A 17,047-nucleotide genomic window follows, 5' to 3' on the forward strand; every position below is an offset into this window, starting at 1 on the left:
ATTCCTCCGCGACTACAAAGGCTGCAGCCGCCTCCCTCTGCTTTCTGTCTCTGCTCTCTGTCTTCACACTCAATGAAATCCTTCATGTGCCTCTCCCGAAGCCTGCCAAGCACCGCAAGGGTCGCCACCAGCGCAGCGACAAGAGGCCGCACTGGGACCACGACTCCCGCGTGTGCGCACACGCAGATGCGCCCCACGTGCACACTGTCGGGCGCAATGCAGGGCCCGGAGCTGCTTACCGCAGGGTGTGCGTTTTAACTCGGATATTTTAAATTATAAAAGTAAATTATACTTTATAAACTAAAGCAAACGTGCGTCTTTGTGGGGCTCCAAGCCTGTGCACTGGCCGCCTGCGTGCACTCCAGTAAGTGTGGATAACACCCCCGCAGGGGCTGCCAGCAAGAAGCCTGCGTGCGTTAACATTTATCTCGTGGTGAGGAAGGTGGAGGCCACACCCACACCTCCGCGAGCTGGGGAGAGAGCTTTCGTGGGGAAATGAATATGGGGCACGGAAACACATTGTCCCGCATGGAGTCCCCAGGGGCAGTGCATTTTAAACTCTAAAGTGTGGATTATTCTGGGAATGTCTGAGTGGAGTTGATATTCCGCTTTAAGAAGCTGGATGAGTGTGTGGGTGTTTGTGCGGAAGGCTATGTGGGAGTAGGCACAGGATCTTAGTGTTCGGGGTGTCCCTAGGGTAGGCTGTCCTCCTCTCGCCAGATTAGGAGGGACTCCTCTAGCTCCCCAAAATTGCTCTCCGTAATTAGCCTGCCTCGGTTGGTAAGGGGTTAACTAAAGCCGATTTCGAATACACCCCCACCACCACCACCATCACAGTCACCCCCACCCACACCCTGGCTTCCGACCCTGGCCAAGCTCCCAAATCTCCCCCGGGGACCCCCCACCCAGCAGCCCACCCACACCAACGCACGGCTCCTCACCTGCGGGGCCCTGCCGCGTCAGGCCTCCGGAGGGGGCTGCGAGTGTCTGTCCGACCTCCGCACGTGTCCACAGCGGCGCCAAGCAGGTAACCCGTCAGGAGGAAGGAGTCACCAGCACTCTTTACTGCGTAGGGGTGGGCACAGCGGCGGAGGGCGGAGGGACAGCTGAGGGCGCCGCCCGCGCGGCTCGCTGGGGGCGAACCGGGGCCGCGGGGCTCCGGCCGGGGCTCGGGGCCGGAGCCGGGGAAAGAGCGCAAGGGGAGCGGGGGCGGGGCGGGGCCCCCGGAGGCTGTCTCTGCTGGAGACCCACCCGGCGGCGGGGTTAGGGGCTCGCTTCGCAGCGGCAAGCAAGTGTGCAAATTAAAGCCTTCCGGAGAGAGGGGAGGCGGCTGAGACCCGGCTGTGCTCTGAGCCTCTCAGCTCCCCAGCTCTCGGCTCCGAGTGGGGAGGGGGGGGGGGGGGAGTTAAATGAAAATTTCCGGCTTTCGCTGCAACTGGAGTGGGGGATCTTGCTACTAAAATGAGAGGCGTGAGAGGGAGGGTGGGATGTGTCGTCGGGAGTCCGCGGAGTTTCCAAACCCACGGTCGCCCAGAGTTGGGGTTTTGACAGAGTGAAGCGGGGGGGATCAGTAGTCTGTGATGTGGACGGATGGAAAAAACACAAAACAACCAACCATAATTATGAGGGGCCGGTGGGGATGGTAAATACCAACACTTTCCAAGAAATTGAAAAATCAAACCAAAAAATAACTCTTCTCTATTAAAAAAGAAAAATCTGGCAGGGCGCCTTGCAGAAAAGAAAATACTAATCTGTCCAAGCACTTTTCACTTTCAGCATGAGCTACATTTGTTTTGTTTTCCTTCGCTTCCTTTCGGCCTCACAAAGCCCTATCTATTCCTTTTGGACAGAGGATATGATTTGGAAATTGTCAGGCACTCTGTGGTTAACAATCTACTTGAAGGGGCTGGCGGGTTCACAATTATTAAGTGGTTAGCAATTGCTGAGGGTTCACTAAGGCATTTCTAGGGAGCTAAAAAGACTAAAATTTAATACAAATAACAGAACTGCAAGATAATAGACACACATTTACACACACAGAACACACACACAAAGAGTAGAGAACGTGATTCAGTGGGTGCTCAGTTTAAATGCATTATTGGAATTCTGAAATTTGAAACCTTGTAAGAATGTATACTTTACCTTCTAAGAAAACCTGAATACAATTATTTCAGGTGAAAATGAGATTTTGGACAAAAAAAAAAAAGACAAAGTCTTCAAGACTTCCTACAATGGAGCAAAACCAAAAAAAAAAAAAAAAAAAAAAAAGAAGAAGAAAGAAATAGCTGTTTGTTTTTTTTTTTTAAAGAATTCAGGGTTCTTTACAGTCTGTATCTGTAGAATACTTAAAACCCTTTTAAATATCTTAAAGTAAAGCCAAAAAAATATTTATTTATTTCAGTGCTCTCTGGAAAAATTGAAGCCCAGCAAAACACTATTTGAATTGGAAATATTACCTCTATAAATCTTGTGACTTTTTTAATTAAACCATGTTGCTAATTTCAGAGTAAATCAATTTTGCCTTTATAAAATTCATTCTATACTACAGTGTGAAGTAACAGGTTAGGTAAATAAAAATTGTTGCATTTCCATTAGCAAATGTTTTGCAATCCCTTATAATAATTTATTCTTGAATGATAAAGTGGATATTTGTGTTTCTTTATACTTAAGATAATTCATAAAATACATTTTGTGCTTAGGAGTATATCTTCTAAAATAAAATTCAATTTCTGAACAAAATTTGTAAAGATATCTATAACCTCATATATCTTATAGACTTAAGAAACCAATTATTAGATTTTGTATTTATATGAAATATTAGATCACTACAAATGATTAGACTTTAAGACAGAGATACATGAGAATCTTCCATTTTTATAAGTGTTACACTTATCAATGATTTTAAAACAAAATTTACTTGTTGGTAATTAACACATTTATGTAATTTAGAAATAATTGTCAATAAATAGTCATAGAAACCAGCAAATGATTGCAAGAATTTATTTGGGTAAATAATTTGTTTGAAAGATAGTAAGCCATAAATATTTTTTAAATTAACAGAAAAACGTCTTTTCTACACTGGGTTGCATTTTTAATTACTGAATTTGACAACAACCATAGATAGATTTGAAATTCCATCATTTAGATTAATATATCACTTGTACGAGGTAAAGAAAGAAAGAAAGAAAGAGAAAGAAAGAAAAGGAAGGAAGGAAGGAAGGAAGGAAGGAAGGAAGGAAGGAAGGAAAAAAAAGAAAAGAAAGAAAGAAGGAAAAAGAAAGAAATAAGGAAGGAAGGAAAGAAAGAAAGAAGGAAAGAAGGAGAGAAAGAAACTTTATTTAATTATAATTCCTGAGTGTTAGCTCTCTTTATGTCATCTGCTTTCTCTGATATTATTAATTTATCATTGTTCACTCTCTCTGGTTATGGTTCACATAAAATCCAGTTGGTTCAAGCCTCAGACCAGGAAGTTTTAAAATGGATTGTGTAAAATTAGTAAATACCAGATTGTTTTTGTTTATGGATAACTTCCTCTGTGGGTAATAGGTTATCATAACAAAATTTGTGCAAAGTTTTTACACTGTGAACCAAATTCTTACCCCTTTGTTTAGGAGTCTTTTATGAATGAATGCGGAGCATTCAAGAATTATGATTTGCATGCCATGTATCTGGTATCTGAAAGTTGTAAATCATCTTACAGGCTTTTAAAAAATAGAAGTAATGTATTTATGTTCAAATATGATGTTGTAGCTTATGCTGAAAGTTTTCTTAGTGTCACACAAGAGATGCATTCTTTGTGAACATTTTATATCAGATATCTGTAAATTTTTGTTTTCCCTAAAACAAAAATGAAATTTAAAATTCTGTTCTATAATTTGTAGTCTTGTTTAAGGAATGAGTAATTTATTTAAAATTAGTAACTTTATAATGTACATCTAATTTTAAATCATCTCTGATTTATATTGGCTATTTGAATTTATAAAATATATTTTCTAGAAACTCAGAAATAATGTTTTGCTATAATCCACTATACAATAATTTTAATTGGAGGTTCATGCAAATGTATACTTTTTGTCTATAAAGATCTATTTATTGTTTTGATAAAAAATTTATTTTGGTTTAATAACTTTAAGATCAGTTGCCCTCATCTTTAACTTGATTTATATGTGTATGTAAATGTTATCTTTGTTGAGTAATTACTGTGAAAAATTATAATGTTAACAGAAATAGTATAATATAATGCAGTGCATTTTAATGCATTCTTTCTTCCCCAGGCATTTTCAAGAAGTTTTCTTAGGTTTTCCCTTAAAATACTGAAAATTTACTAAATATTCTAGGAAAACTCAATTGTACTACCAACTTTCTTCAATTGTAAAATTCTGCATTTTAAAGGATTTTTTAATTCAGTCTTCCAAATAAATTACTTCTAGTTGATTTGGAAAACACCTGTTTTTTTTTCTCTTTTTGTTGTTGCATGTGATGTGATCTAATATATTGGATTTAAGCAGTGAAACTTGCAAATTTTGATATTTGTCGTGAGGGAAAAAATGTATCAGGTAGTAGCTTATAAATTTAAGAAAAAACCCAGACATTATTATTTTTTGGAACTTTCCATTTTTGTGGGTTCTACTGCTCTATAATTATTCCTGTGCAACATGTCAGTACTATGTTCATGTTTGTACAATTGTCATATTTTCTTTTTTTCCCTTCTGATAGTCACTCATATCTTCTCTTTGCTTAGTGTGTATGTGTGTGTGTGTGTGTGTGTTTATGTATGTGTGTGTGAATACCTGTGTGTTCTTGGCGTATTGTCGTGACACGTTCGAAACGTGTTAAGATCCTTTCATCATCTATATTAGTATCCTGAATAATCAGTAAAATAACTGTAAAAATACACTTATAAAAGATGGTGATAATCACATTGAAATATTTACATTTCCTTTTGATTTATAGTGTCCTACAGTTTTCACTGACTTCTAACATCTCTTTTCTAAGGTAATACTTGAATCTCCGCTGCACACATGGCCTAACAATTGTGTTGGCATAACTGCCTTTGGTTGAGCTGAAAGGTGCGTACATGCTTTACATAGACCATTCAGATGAGGCAGTGAGGGTACAACACAGTGGGGGTAAATCATGATAAAGTGGGATCTGGGAGGTAGAAGGAAGGGCAAAGGGAGAAGCTTCTTTTTGGGCACCTGAGAGAAACTTCTGTGAATGGCCTGACCATAGGGGTAAGTGAAGGAAGTACAAGCTGAGGTCCTGGGGCCAAGAGATGTAGCCTCAGGGCTCTGAGTATAGAGTGTCCTCGCAATCTAATTCTTTTAGGATGAATGGCATTCTGTGTCTGTCCTATTATGCACTGAAATCCATCTTATTAAATGAGATTGTGTAATGTATGTGCCCATATTCATGTAACTCTTCTACATTGTCTCATTATGGGTTTTTCCCCAAAATAATATACAACGGCATTCTTTGCAGGGGTCTTTGAATTTCTGTAAGAAAGTATATAATAGCATAGCTCTGTGGATCAAACATTTTACCATAAATTAGAGAGTCCTATTTTTAAACTCTGTTATAAATTTGTTGTCATTCACATCATAGTGTCCTCAATGCCTAGCACAGTAACTGGCAAGTATTTTATGTCAAGTAAGTACTGGTCAATGAGAAAGTTGGCTTTATATCCTTCATCCCTCTTTTCTGGGACTACTTCTTCCTACTCCCTTCTGGGAGATACAGCATAATAATTTTTTATATAATCTCAGCAAAGTTTAAGGATAGAGATGTCAGGATTTCAGAATCAGTCTCTTCTACCTGCAGTTCCCTTCCTTTTATTCCTCTTCTCTAAATCCTATGATCATTTTAGGGCCCAGCTCTCAAAACTTGGGAGATCCCCTCAGCTGAACGACATCCCTCTCAGCTCTGACTCCTTGAGGCCATCTGCTTTCTACCTCCTTACAAGCTTGATGCTCTGCTTTCTACCACCCTGAGCTCTCCAAGCGAGTTTACCATCCTTGTTCCTCTTGGCAACGATCCAGCACCTGGTTGTGCCATTTGACCATAGTAGGTGATCAATGAAATGCAGCAATTGTTCTTGTCTCTCTCTATGAGTGTTATGGAATCAAGCAGGCACAGACATACCAGAACAGTGTGGCATAAATAGAATAACATCTGAAAAGTTGACGACAGTGTTCCACTTTGCTTAAATAGGAAAGAACCAGGTTGTCCTGTTACTTTCTGTGGATTTGTTATGTTTTCTCTTGCGTTGAAGATATTAGTCACTGAAAACATATTTGTCTGAAAGAAAATGTGTTCAGATAAATTTCTAAATTTGACTGAAAGACAAATTCTAAAATCTTACCTGCAAAAAATACCGACATAATTTTCTGCATTTCCTCCCCCTGCAAATTCCAGTTAAACAATTTTTCTTTAAAAAGAGCAAGTACTAAATTATGAGATCAATTAGAAACTACATAGCCCAGAACTGAGAAAGATTGCTAATTTTATTGAACAATGTCTTTAATATCTATGTGAGTGTATGTGAAAGGAAAGAATCCTTGATTTCTAAGTCAAGAGCCTGTGTTTTATTCCTAGTTCTTCCTCACAGCAATGCTCACTGTACCCCCAGTTATAGTCATGTAACCTTTCTGACCTTCAGTGTCTATGCCTATTAAGTGGGTTTGCTAATCATTTAGGAAGATGGTATGAAAACAGTTTGGAGAGAGGCAACAGAGTTTTACCTTTGCAAGAGAAGATCTGGAAGAGTAATTGAGGTTGCTGGTCTGTGGGTCAGAAAACCTGAAATTTAACCTGAGTTGGCCATGAACTACCTGTGTGACCTTGGGCAACACACTTAAGCCCTGAGACCTTAAGGTCTTTGTCAATAAAAAAGATGATAAGACTCAACGATTCGTATAGGTGCTGCTGCAGCTTGAAAATGCTATCGTCTGGCACCATCATTCTACATCTGTTCTTATAAATGCCCTAAACAAGAACAGTGCCAGTGGATGGGACTCTGATGTTAGCAACCCAAAGAGGGGTCTGGACTTCAAATGTGAAATATATTGGGGCTCTCTAACATAAGTCTCTGGATTTTCAAGACAATAGACATGAATACCTCGGGGAAAAAAACATTAGAAAAATTCACTAGATGGGGCGAGAGGAGCCAGGTTTTTAATTACTGGGCTAAAACTAAATGTGATGGATTAAGTCAATCAACCCTCATTAATAAAATGTGATAAGTAAATTACAGTAGTACTCACAGAGCTGGGATACTAAAGATTAGAAGTCTTGGCTAATCACAGCAATTCTTTAAAGATACCATGAAGCATAACTTTGGGAGATGTGACATATCTGTAAACCATTGAAAATGTGAGTGGCAGCCAGTGTCCTGTGAGGCAGTGGGAAGTGGTGGTGGGTGGGGGTGGGGGGTTGGGAGAGTAAAAGGCAGTATGCTGTGAATCTGAGGAGTTCCAGAAATATCAGAAATCCTGAGAACTGCCGATCCAAAACGTGTGCAGAGGAACAGGCTGTTGTCCCTGTGTTGTTTTCTACTACGTTGGCTCATGCGCACAGTTAGCTTGAAGGTCTTCCCTAGATGTGCAGGGACATTTATGCTGTTGGAACCAGAAGCCTGGCCACAATGTGACCTTGGAGTAGGTTACTAAACTTTCAGAACCCCAGTTTCCCTCACCCATAAAGTAGGGATACAATTATCTGCTATAATAAACCGGGGTGAGAATTAATTTTCTACTTTGTGCATTTTGCATTTAACAGACCTTTAATAAATATTAGTATGCAACCAATATCCCTTTCATGAAATCACACTTCCTATTCTATCTCTTTTTAAAGACAGCTAACCCTTTGACCAACAAGATTTTCTTTTTTAAACTGGTTTGAAACATCTACCCATTGCAGGAGGAACAACCCCAGAAATAGTACACACCAAACATCTTAGGCTTTGACAAAACCACAACGGTCTCTGGGTATGTGACAGATGGAGGAGAGAGTGGGTTGTCTCACCTGAGACGTTACCCCAGTACTGCTCAACCTTCTTCATCTATTCCCAGCCCCCCCCCCCCCCCCCCCCCCCCCCCGGTCTTCCTCACCCTTTTCCTTCCATGTGGCTCTCTGTTCTTCATTCCCACTGCTCTGGTGTGACCCATACTTGCTGACATTTGTCTTAAAAGCCATGCATTCTGTTGCTTCCCTGCAAGAGTTCCTCCACTGATCACTCTTCCACAGTCCCTGGCTCCCACTTTTTTCCCTTTAAGAGCTGTTTGTCATCCTCTCAATCTCTTCTCTGTCAACCTTGCCTTCTGAGCTTAGCAGAAGTTTATTTGTCCTTAGACAACCTTGTATTTCCTATCCCATACTCTCTCCCTAGAAGCATGCAAGGGGAGATACCTCACTTCCCCTATCCTACCCTCTTTTTTTCTTTTTCTTTTTTTCAACTTCCCAGGTCTATGTCCACAGTTCAAATCACTGCTCACTAGTGTCAGACACTCCATTGTTATCCCATTTCTCTCAGAATAAAATCGCAGTCTTGCCCTGCACCACTTCTGCTCTGATTCTTCTCATCACTCTGCCCCTTGCTTCCTCTGCGGCAGCCATACTGGCTTCTTTAGTGTTTCTCAGACCTACCAAGCACATTCATGCCTCTGAGGTTTGCACTTGCTGGAGTTTTGGTTGTTGTTGTTGTTTTTTGCTGAAATGCTCTTCACCCACACATAAGCATGGCTGTCTTCCTTACTTCCTTCAGGTCTCACTCAGAAGTCATCAGAGGGATGTTCTCTGACCACCCTACATGAACTGCATCTACTCCCATCTATCTTATTTCACTTTGTTTCTCTTCCTTAGCACTTATCATCCTCTAACACATTATAGGCTTATTTGTTTATTTGTTTAGTGTCAGTCTCCCCCCACCTCCAGCATATAATCTACAGAAGAGCTCAAAATTTGTTTTATGTTCTCTTGTATCACTAAAATAATTCCTTGGCACATAGTGGGCAATAAATATTTGTCAAATGAATGAATAAATGATCTCTCCTCTTACCCAAGCTCACAACTAGCCCATCGTTGGCTAGCTGACAGCTTATTAATGAAAATAACTCTCTATAATACATAACTTTAGGGCAATCCTTCTGAATTTATGTATTTTACATGCAACCAATATTCTGCTAGGGGCTTCAGCTGAAATTGTTCACAAAAATGTTGCTTAAGGATAATTTGATTCAACACACCACAGATTGTTATCTAAAATTATTGCCACTATAAAGTCAGTATATTCAGTTAATTGAAATTATACTGGAATGTGTGTCTTACACTGGAATGTGTATATAACAAATGTGAGTTTTGTTTAAAATACTTGTCTCTCCTCATATAAAGAGTAGGAAGAAGTTTGGAAGCCAGAGGTGAGCAGATTCAGGTCTCAATCCATCATGATTTTTTTCTACCATATTACAAATCTAGAGTCTTGCAAGCCCGGTAAGAGCCAGTGAGGTGTAGCTCAGTGCTTAAGAATCGCATCACAGGAGCCAGGCTTTGGTGATTGAAACCCAGGTCCTGCCACTGAGCTGTTTGTGTCCCCTGGTAAGTTACTTAACTTCTCTGAAACTTGGTTTCTTTATCTGGGTTAAGACTCCCTGCCTTTATGGTTGTCCTGAGGATTTAATGAGTTAATCCACGTAAAGCACTTAACAGGATTGGCACAGAGAAAGTACATAGTTAGTTATGATTATTACTAATATTCCTCCTGATAAAACAGCTGTCACTTCTTAAGAGTTTTACTGTCCTTTTTCCTGGGCACCTGGCCCAGGATTTACTGCACAGTACTCTGTGTTCAATCGGTACAGCCACCACACCCTTGGATCCCTTGCTACTAGTGATATATGCAGTCTTCTCCCTTCTTACTTTTCCCCTCCCTTGCTCCCTCCTTCTTTCCTTTCTTCTCTCCTTTCTTCCTCCTTTCCCCTTCCCTCCCTCCCTCTCTCCTTCCTTCCTTCCCTCCCTCCTTCCTTCTTTCCTTCCTTCCTTTCTTCCTTCCTTCCTTCCTTCCCTCCTCCTCTTCCCTCCCTTTCTTCTCATAAATCTTGCCTTTTCTTACTTTCTCCTACACTTCCTCTCTCATACATTGCAGTCTGTTCTGCATTAGCTGTCAGTCCTCTCCTCCATTCTTCTGTTGTTTCTGCTCTCATTCACAGGAGGGAAAAGACCTGTCATGTCACCAGGAAGAATCCCCAGAAGCAAATCTTTCAGGCTCTCACTTCTTGGGTAGAATTTTGTTCTTTCAAGCAGCTTCTGCTTTAGACATCTGAGGCCCTTTATCAAAGACTGTTTGCTGCTCAAGTTGATCAGAAATGCCATCTCAGCACTTTTAACCTATGTGTGGGTTATACCAGCAGCATCCAGTGCTTTTGAAAACACTGACTTGTCTTATCAACAATCATGGGCTAACCATAAAATCGACCATAACCAATTGTATTGCTTGCTGCTCCTAGGGGGCATGGATGAAATAATGTGGTTACTTTGATGCCTAATAAAATTCAATTCCAGTGATGGTGAGAATGTAGGAAGGAATGAAAGACATGTTCAGTGCAAATGTGTATTTTTTCCTCTTTGTCCTATTAGATTAGGAACTCCTTGAGCAAAGGGACCATGTCTGCTACCTTCATTTTTAATGTTTGGGATGAGTGCTCAGCTTAGTGCCTTCCTCACAATACATGCTCAATAATGAAACTTTTGCTTTTCAAGTACTAGACAAACGTGGTAAAAAATTCTGAGTACACAAAGGCTGAAAGAATAAACCCATGAGTGAGTGTAGTGCTTTATGTTGTTGTCATTCATGTAGCTTTGTGAAACATAAAATTGTAAGACTAAATTGTCAGGCCAGTAAAAAAAAAAAATTATCTCAAATCTCAATGATCCTGTAAACTTTTACAACATATCTTCTGTGGCAATAATTACAGTAGACCCCCCCCTTTCGTGGTTTCATGTTCCACAGTTTCAGTTGCCTGTGGTCAAGCTTTGTCAGAAAGCAGATAATCCCCCTCTGACCTATCGTCAGAAGGCCAGTAGTAGCCTAACGCTATGTCACAATGCATATGTCATTCACCTCACTTCGCCACCTCATGCAGGCATTTTATCATCGCACATCATTACAAAAAGAAAGGTGAGTACAATACAATAAGATATTTTGAGAGAGAGAGAAAGCGAGAGAGATCACATTCACATAGCTTTGTTATTATTGTTCTATTTTGGTAAGTTATTATTGTTAGTCTCTTACTGTGCCTACTTTATAAATTAAACTTTATCATTGGTATGCATGCATAAGAAAAACCAGTATAATGGGGCTTGGTTATATCTGCAGTTTCAGACATCCACTGGGCGTCTTGGAACATATCCCTGGTGGGTAAGTTGGGGCAGGAGAAGACTACTATACTGCAAATTACAGTGATATAGAGATATATCTTAATTCTCTCTCTTAATTGTTAAACTCCTTGGTGAACTAGTTTCTACTATTGTGCTATACACATCATATGCTTTCAATACCTGTTTGCTGAATAAATTAATGAATGATTAAATGGATGATGTTAGACTTCCACTCATTCAGAATATTCAAAGAGGTTTTCCGTAATTCAATTAAGTAAAAAAGTTACTATCTATATGATATGTATGGATTGACATTAAAATATAAAATTACAGGAGCACCTGGGTGGCTCAGTTGGTTAAGTGTCTGACTCTTGATGTCAGCTCAGGTCATGATCTCACAGTTGTGAGATGGAGCCCCATGTTGGGCTCTGTGTTGACAGTGTGGAGCCTGCTTGGGATTCTCTCTCTCCCTCTCTCTCTGCCCCTCCTCTGCTTGCTCTCTCTCTCTCTCTCAAAAGAAATAAATAGACACATACATACATATATTTGCATGAGTCAAAATTATACCAAACATAATGTTATTTCTTATGATTCAAAAGGCACTTCAAGGTCTTTAACTTTCAAGATTAAGAGAAGCCAACTGGTCTCCTAAAAAAGTATATTCATCTCTTGTTTTGGTCTATCAATAGTTTACTATGATTTTTAAATAAATCTGTTTTGTCAAGTTGTATGGATTCTGAATAAAAAGAAGTTTTATATTCTCATTGGAAAGAGTTTAGAAGGCTAAAGTACCTTGAGAAAGACAATATAACACTGAACCAAAGTGATGAAAATGATTGTATTTTAATTTTTTTAATACATTCGTATCTCGACATATTACATTTCTAGACCAAAATGGTTTGTACATCTCTGTTGCTTGAGCAGGAGGAAATCATTACAATGAAAAGAGTTATTGAAAATGGTCCATGTTGTGTAATTCCCAGGATAAATGGGCTGAGTAGCAAATATTTCTGTTGTGAACTGTTTTATACCAAAATGTGCATTATTAAACCCATTTGTTGAGCACATTGAAAGATCGAATATCTTCCTAACTCGACACTGGAAAATGTTTATTTGCCATTCCTCTCCTTCCTCTGCTCTGATCTTGTTAGATATTGTCTCTGGGTTTTCTGGAATCCATCCATATTTAGAGGGGAAAAAAATCATAGCTGTAGAAACCAGAAAAACAGAATTTACAATTTATAAACACATATTTTTAACAAGATCATAAGAAATTTAAAATAGCTTACATAATAGAAACAGCATGTAGGAAAATATATAGAACGATGTGGTGGGTGACTATTTTTTATACCATCATAAGGATCCTATACATTTGAAGAACACAAAAACAGTAGTCATCAGGCTATAAGAATTTGAATGTAGCAGAAGTATGATAGTGATCAGGATGGTTTTGGGGTGATGTTATGCCCCTTTGATTTTATAAATAGGTTACTTTATGCATGCTGTGTACTTAAGTAATATACATTTAATTGTTGCCCTTTAAAACACCATGTGTGCAATCAAGTTGTTTTCATTTCACTTAGAGTAATCATATGTGGGCCTGGTTCCATCTTACAATTACTTTCAAAAAAAGAAAAAAAAAAGCTCTGCTGTTGAAAAATCAATACAGCACCGAAGACTAGAGTCAAAGGTAATAGCAACAGCTGGAATGGAAGAGGCAGTAAGCAGTTTTCCTCTTTGACGATCCTTTTCTTCTCCAATTAATGCCATTTACCTAGAGTCAAACTGGAAGTAAAACATCCAGGTATAGATTTATCTATTTATCCATTCATTCAATAAATATCTATTGAGTGCCTACCATGTGCCAGCTTAGTACTCAGCATGGGAACATGTTATAAAAAGTTTTATTTATTTATTTATTTTTAAATTGTATTTAAATTCAAGTTAGTTAACATATATTGTAATGATTTCAAGTAAAACGTTTTTTTGTCTTTTATTTTTTTTAAGTTTACTTATTTTGAGAGAGAGAAAGCACAAGCAGCAGAGGGGCACAGAGGAGCAAAGACAGAATCCCAATCAAGCTCTGCACCATCAGCACAGAGCCCAATGTGGGGCTCAAACCCATGAACCATGAGATCACCACCTGAGCCGAGATGAAGAGTTGGACAGTTAATGACTGCGCCACCCAGGAACCCCTCAGGTAAAAAGTTGTAATATGATGTTGGGCTTCTGGAGAGACCTTGAGGTGAGAATTGGAAGTCAGATAAATGGTGTTAAAAGTGTCTTTGAAGCAGATGTAAATTGAAGGAAGTTAAATGAAGAGACAGGTGTATTTTGAGATGTTGAGGGGATATGAGACCTGTTACATTCAATTGCTTCAGGAAGTCTCTGCTATGAATGACACAGGAAGGTTATATGAGATTTTGAGGTACATGGGAGAGAATTATGTGTGCAGAGCCGTGGAGGAGAGTGTTCTCGGCACTGAATCAGGGATTGTTGTTGGCATTGTGGCACAGTGGTAGGGAGCATGAGTGTGTTACAGTGAGTCAGAGTCATCCCAGCTTTTCTCCAGCAATGCTCTTGGGCACACACAGAACACTGGACCGCATGTGTGACATAGGTTTGCCCACTGACATGGTGGGTCACAAGAATATGACAGGGACCTCAGTGGGGAGGGCAATAATAGGCTGGGAAGAGTGTTTATGGATGGATTAAACTATGAAGGATTGAGTGTTTATTAAACTCAGTGAGCAGAAAGCAGGGAGAAGGTTGGGAAGGGGAGGAGTGCAGTAGCACATATGGGGGTCGTGCATCAAAAACAAATAGTGCGTATAATGGTTAAATTCAGGGATGATCTTGCTAATGCATGGCTGAAGTAGGGTGGAGTTGGAGGATTGCAGGGAACAAGATCATGAGCCTCTACAGCTGAGGTAACTGATGGGTCCCCAGCATGAATTTTGAAGTTGTCAGAAAGTGGTGATGAGGAATGAGGATGTGGCAGAAGATCATAAACCAGGTGCTATATTCATTTAGAAAGATGGAAATGGGTCTCATGTGAGTTCAGTAAACAACAGCTGTGGTGCCTTTAAGATGGTGGAACAGAGAAGTGGTGTCAATTTCAAATGAGGAGAAAAAAGAAGTGGACAGTTGAGCAGCCCAAAAATTTAAAGTCTGGCCCTGTAAATTACTAGAAGAAAAATCCCAAGAAGGCCAGAATTTATTTTGGAGACATCCATATATTATATGCAATCAGCCACATTTTTTCCTAGGTTCATTCAAATACATGTTATTTTGTTGTTGTTGATTTGATTATTCAACATTACGGATACTGTCTTGGGTAAGAAAAAGATGTTATTTTATATTCTGTCTTGATTCTAACACTTCTTTTATAGTATTTTTTCATGGTTTCTCAGCTTTAAAAATGTCAAATACTGGGAGGATACACTTTCCCAAATATCAGATACTCGAGGCTTTTTACATATATCAAGAATAAGATCCAGTTGGCAGAACCAACTAAACTAGAGAGTATGTTATTTTTCAGAGTAATCCCCTGTATCTGAAAGGAAAACACTGTAGTAATCCTTTTTTTCTTTCTAAATACCATAATTTAGTTAATCCTACTTATATAAGCATAGTCTTGGGCTGGTTTTCAAAACCACCATTATATTAAGTATGTAAAATACAACTGATATGATTGTTGAAATGTGTACTTTTTGCATTAGAATAGAGAACACCAATTTTTATGAGTTTCCTGACACACAAATAAGTGTTCTGATAACTTTACAGACATATTAGTATATTCATAGATATTCTGATTATTGCAAAGCCAGGTACTTTGCATGGGTAGCTACCTAATTTGTTCACAAAGCTTAGTGAATGCTATTTAAATCATAATATAATAAACCTCTTCCAAGGAAGTTATTTAGTAGGGGCAGCAGATCCTATCAGTAAAGGTTGACATTGGCAAACACCTGTCCTGTAGAGTTAAGTGCCCAGAGGCAGGTGTTCTTACATTTATTATGCTTCTATTGTGCTTTTCATCAGTACTATAACACTTAACTGAAAATGTTGATAATTTGAAAGATTTCTTAGCGCTTTATCAGTAAGAGCACACACACCCCATTCATTCATTGAGATGAATTTATTACTTTTCAGTCATTATTTAAATAAACCAAGTCCATGAAATTCCAAAGTAAGATATTACCACTTTCCCACTTTCCTGCCTGCAGTGTTAATTCTCCTTTGGAAGACAGTCATCTTGCCTGCTGGATCCTTCTCTTAGTCTGACTCTGTTTGATATGAGATCAAAGGGCTTTCATTTTCTGTATCAATTAGGCTGGCTGTCTTGTCTCAATGAGATTAAGTAGCCTCTGGAGAGTAGTGACACCAGAACAGCCATAGATGAGCTGATGGTTAGCATACAATATGGCTGTCTTAATTCTTTCTAAATGATAGTTTGTCTAGTCTGATGTCTCTCTTTTATGGTCATGTCTGAAGCTCATTTGTTCAGGGCAACCATGCAGCACACACCAGACCTGATAATCAGTAGTTTGAGTTTCTAAAATGGCTGGAGAGACACATCAATTCTCTCCCAGGCTTATGATGTTTCCCATACTAAGGCGAAGTCCAGGTTTGGTTGTTGTGCCTTTTTATATTTTTTATTTTTGGTAGGATACCAAGTACTAGAATATTTTACTCCAAATAAAATGTAAATCTTACACCCAAAATTTGCCTTGAAGTTGCTTAAAGGAAGCATTATCAAAAGCATTTGTGGAACCCCAAGCAAAGCTATGTAAGCCCAGTATTAGTCCTGCTCTATGTAGATTCTTCTGTATCTAGAAGTTTGTGGTCTGAATTTCCCATAGTCATTTTTGACTACCTTTCTTGAGATAAGACTTTAATGAACTCACTGGAGAAAGTGAAGCAATGTGTTTAAACGTGTTTATTAAGACAATGGTGTTTATTAACAACAAGACACTGGTGTTTATTAACAACATCCTCTCAGTATATTCACGCTCTTTTCACCTTCAGAGATTTCCTCGCCAGCTGCCTTGTCAAAAAAAAAAAAAAGATCGTCAGGGATAAACTCACTGATGTGGCCTTCCTCACTATCTTCAGACTTCTCTCGGCTTCAACATATGCTTCCTTCTTCCTTATTATCCCAGAAGAAAATCTTCCGCCACTTTCCAAGCCTTGGCTTTCACCCTGAGCCCCCAGAATCTGGCTTCCTCAGTTATCTCCCCTCCTCTCATGTACCCTTTCTCTTCTGGGTACACACATGTGCTCGAGACTCCACCAGACGTTAAAGAAATAAAAAACAGTGACAAAAACAGCCACTCTTTCTTTAGCTCAACTTCCTTTTTTTCTGGGCTAATGCCTTACATTTCACCTTTTCATCATCAAATTCTCAAGAAAGAAGGCTACAGAACTTCTTCTATTCATTAGGTCCTATTCTCTTTTTTTTTTCTTTTTCTTTTCTTTTTTTGAATAATAAACACCTCTTTTACATGACCAAAGACAGGAGGGAGGAAGATTTATTTGCCTTTTCAGGCTTTGGTTTTCCTCAGATAAAACTCTAGCTCCTTGGGCACTTAGCCATCTACTCAGCCACACCGGCCTGGGCTTGAAGTGATGCACGCAAGAAGCTTGGCCTCCTGGAACTGCTCCTCTGGAAGAC

The 17,047-nt window shown here is 39.2% G+C and overlaps 1 protein-coding gene and 1 long non-coding RNA gene across 2 annotated transcripts in view; one reads left to right on the forward strand and one right to left on the reverse strand.

Moving 5' to 3' along the window:
• Window positions 1-1,368, reverse strand: part of CDK6 (cyclin dependent kinase 6) — a 260,707-nt gene extending 259,339 nt beyond the window's left edge. The window contains exon 1 of the mRNA XM_047850934.1: window positions 942-1,368. The gene's annotated coding sequence lies outside the window, so the exon portion shown is untranslated. The remainder of the gene's footprint in view (window positions 1-941) is intronic.
• Window positions 507-13,427, forward strand: LOC125161245 (uncharacterized). Its single transcript, XR_007150511.1, has 3 exons — window positions 507-1,027; window positions 4,996-5,069; window positions 13,378-13,427. It is a non-coding gene; the product is annotated as an uncharacterized LOC125161245 (long non-coding RNA).
• The last annotated feature ends 3,620 nt before the right edge of the window (window positions 13,428-17,047 follow it).

This window comes from Prionailurus viverrinus, chromosome A2, assembly GCF_022837055.1.
Source record: "Prionailurus viverrinus isolate Anna chromosome A2, UM_Priviv_1.0, whole genome shotgun sequence".
NCBI lineage: Eukaryota > Metazoa > Chordata > Mammalia > Carnivora > Felidae > Prionailurus > Prionailurus viverrinus.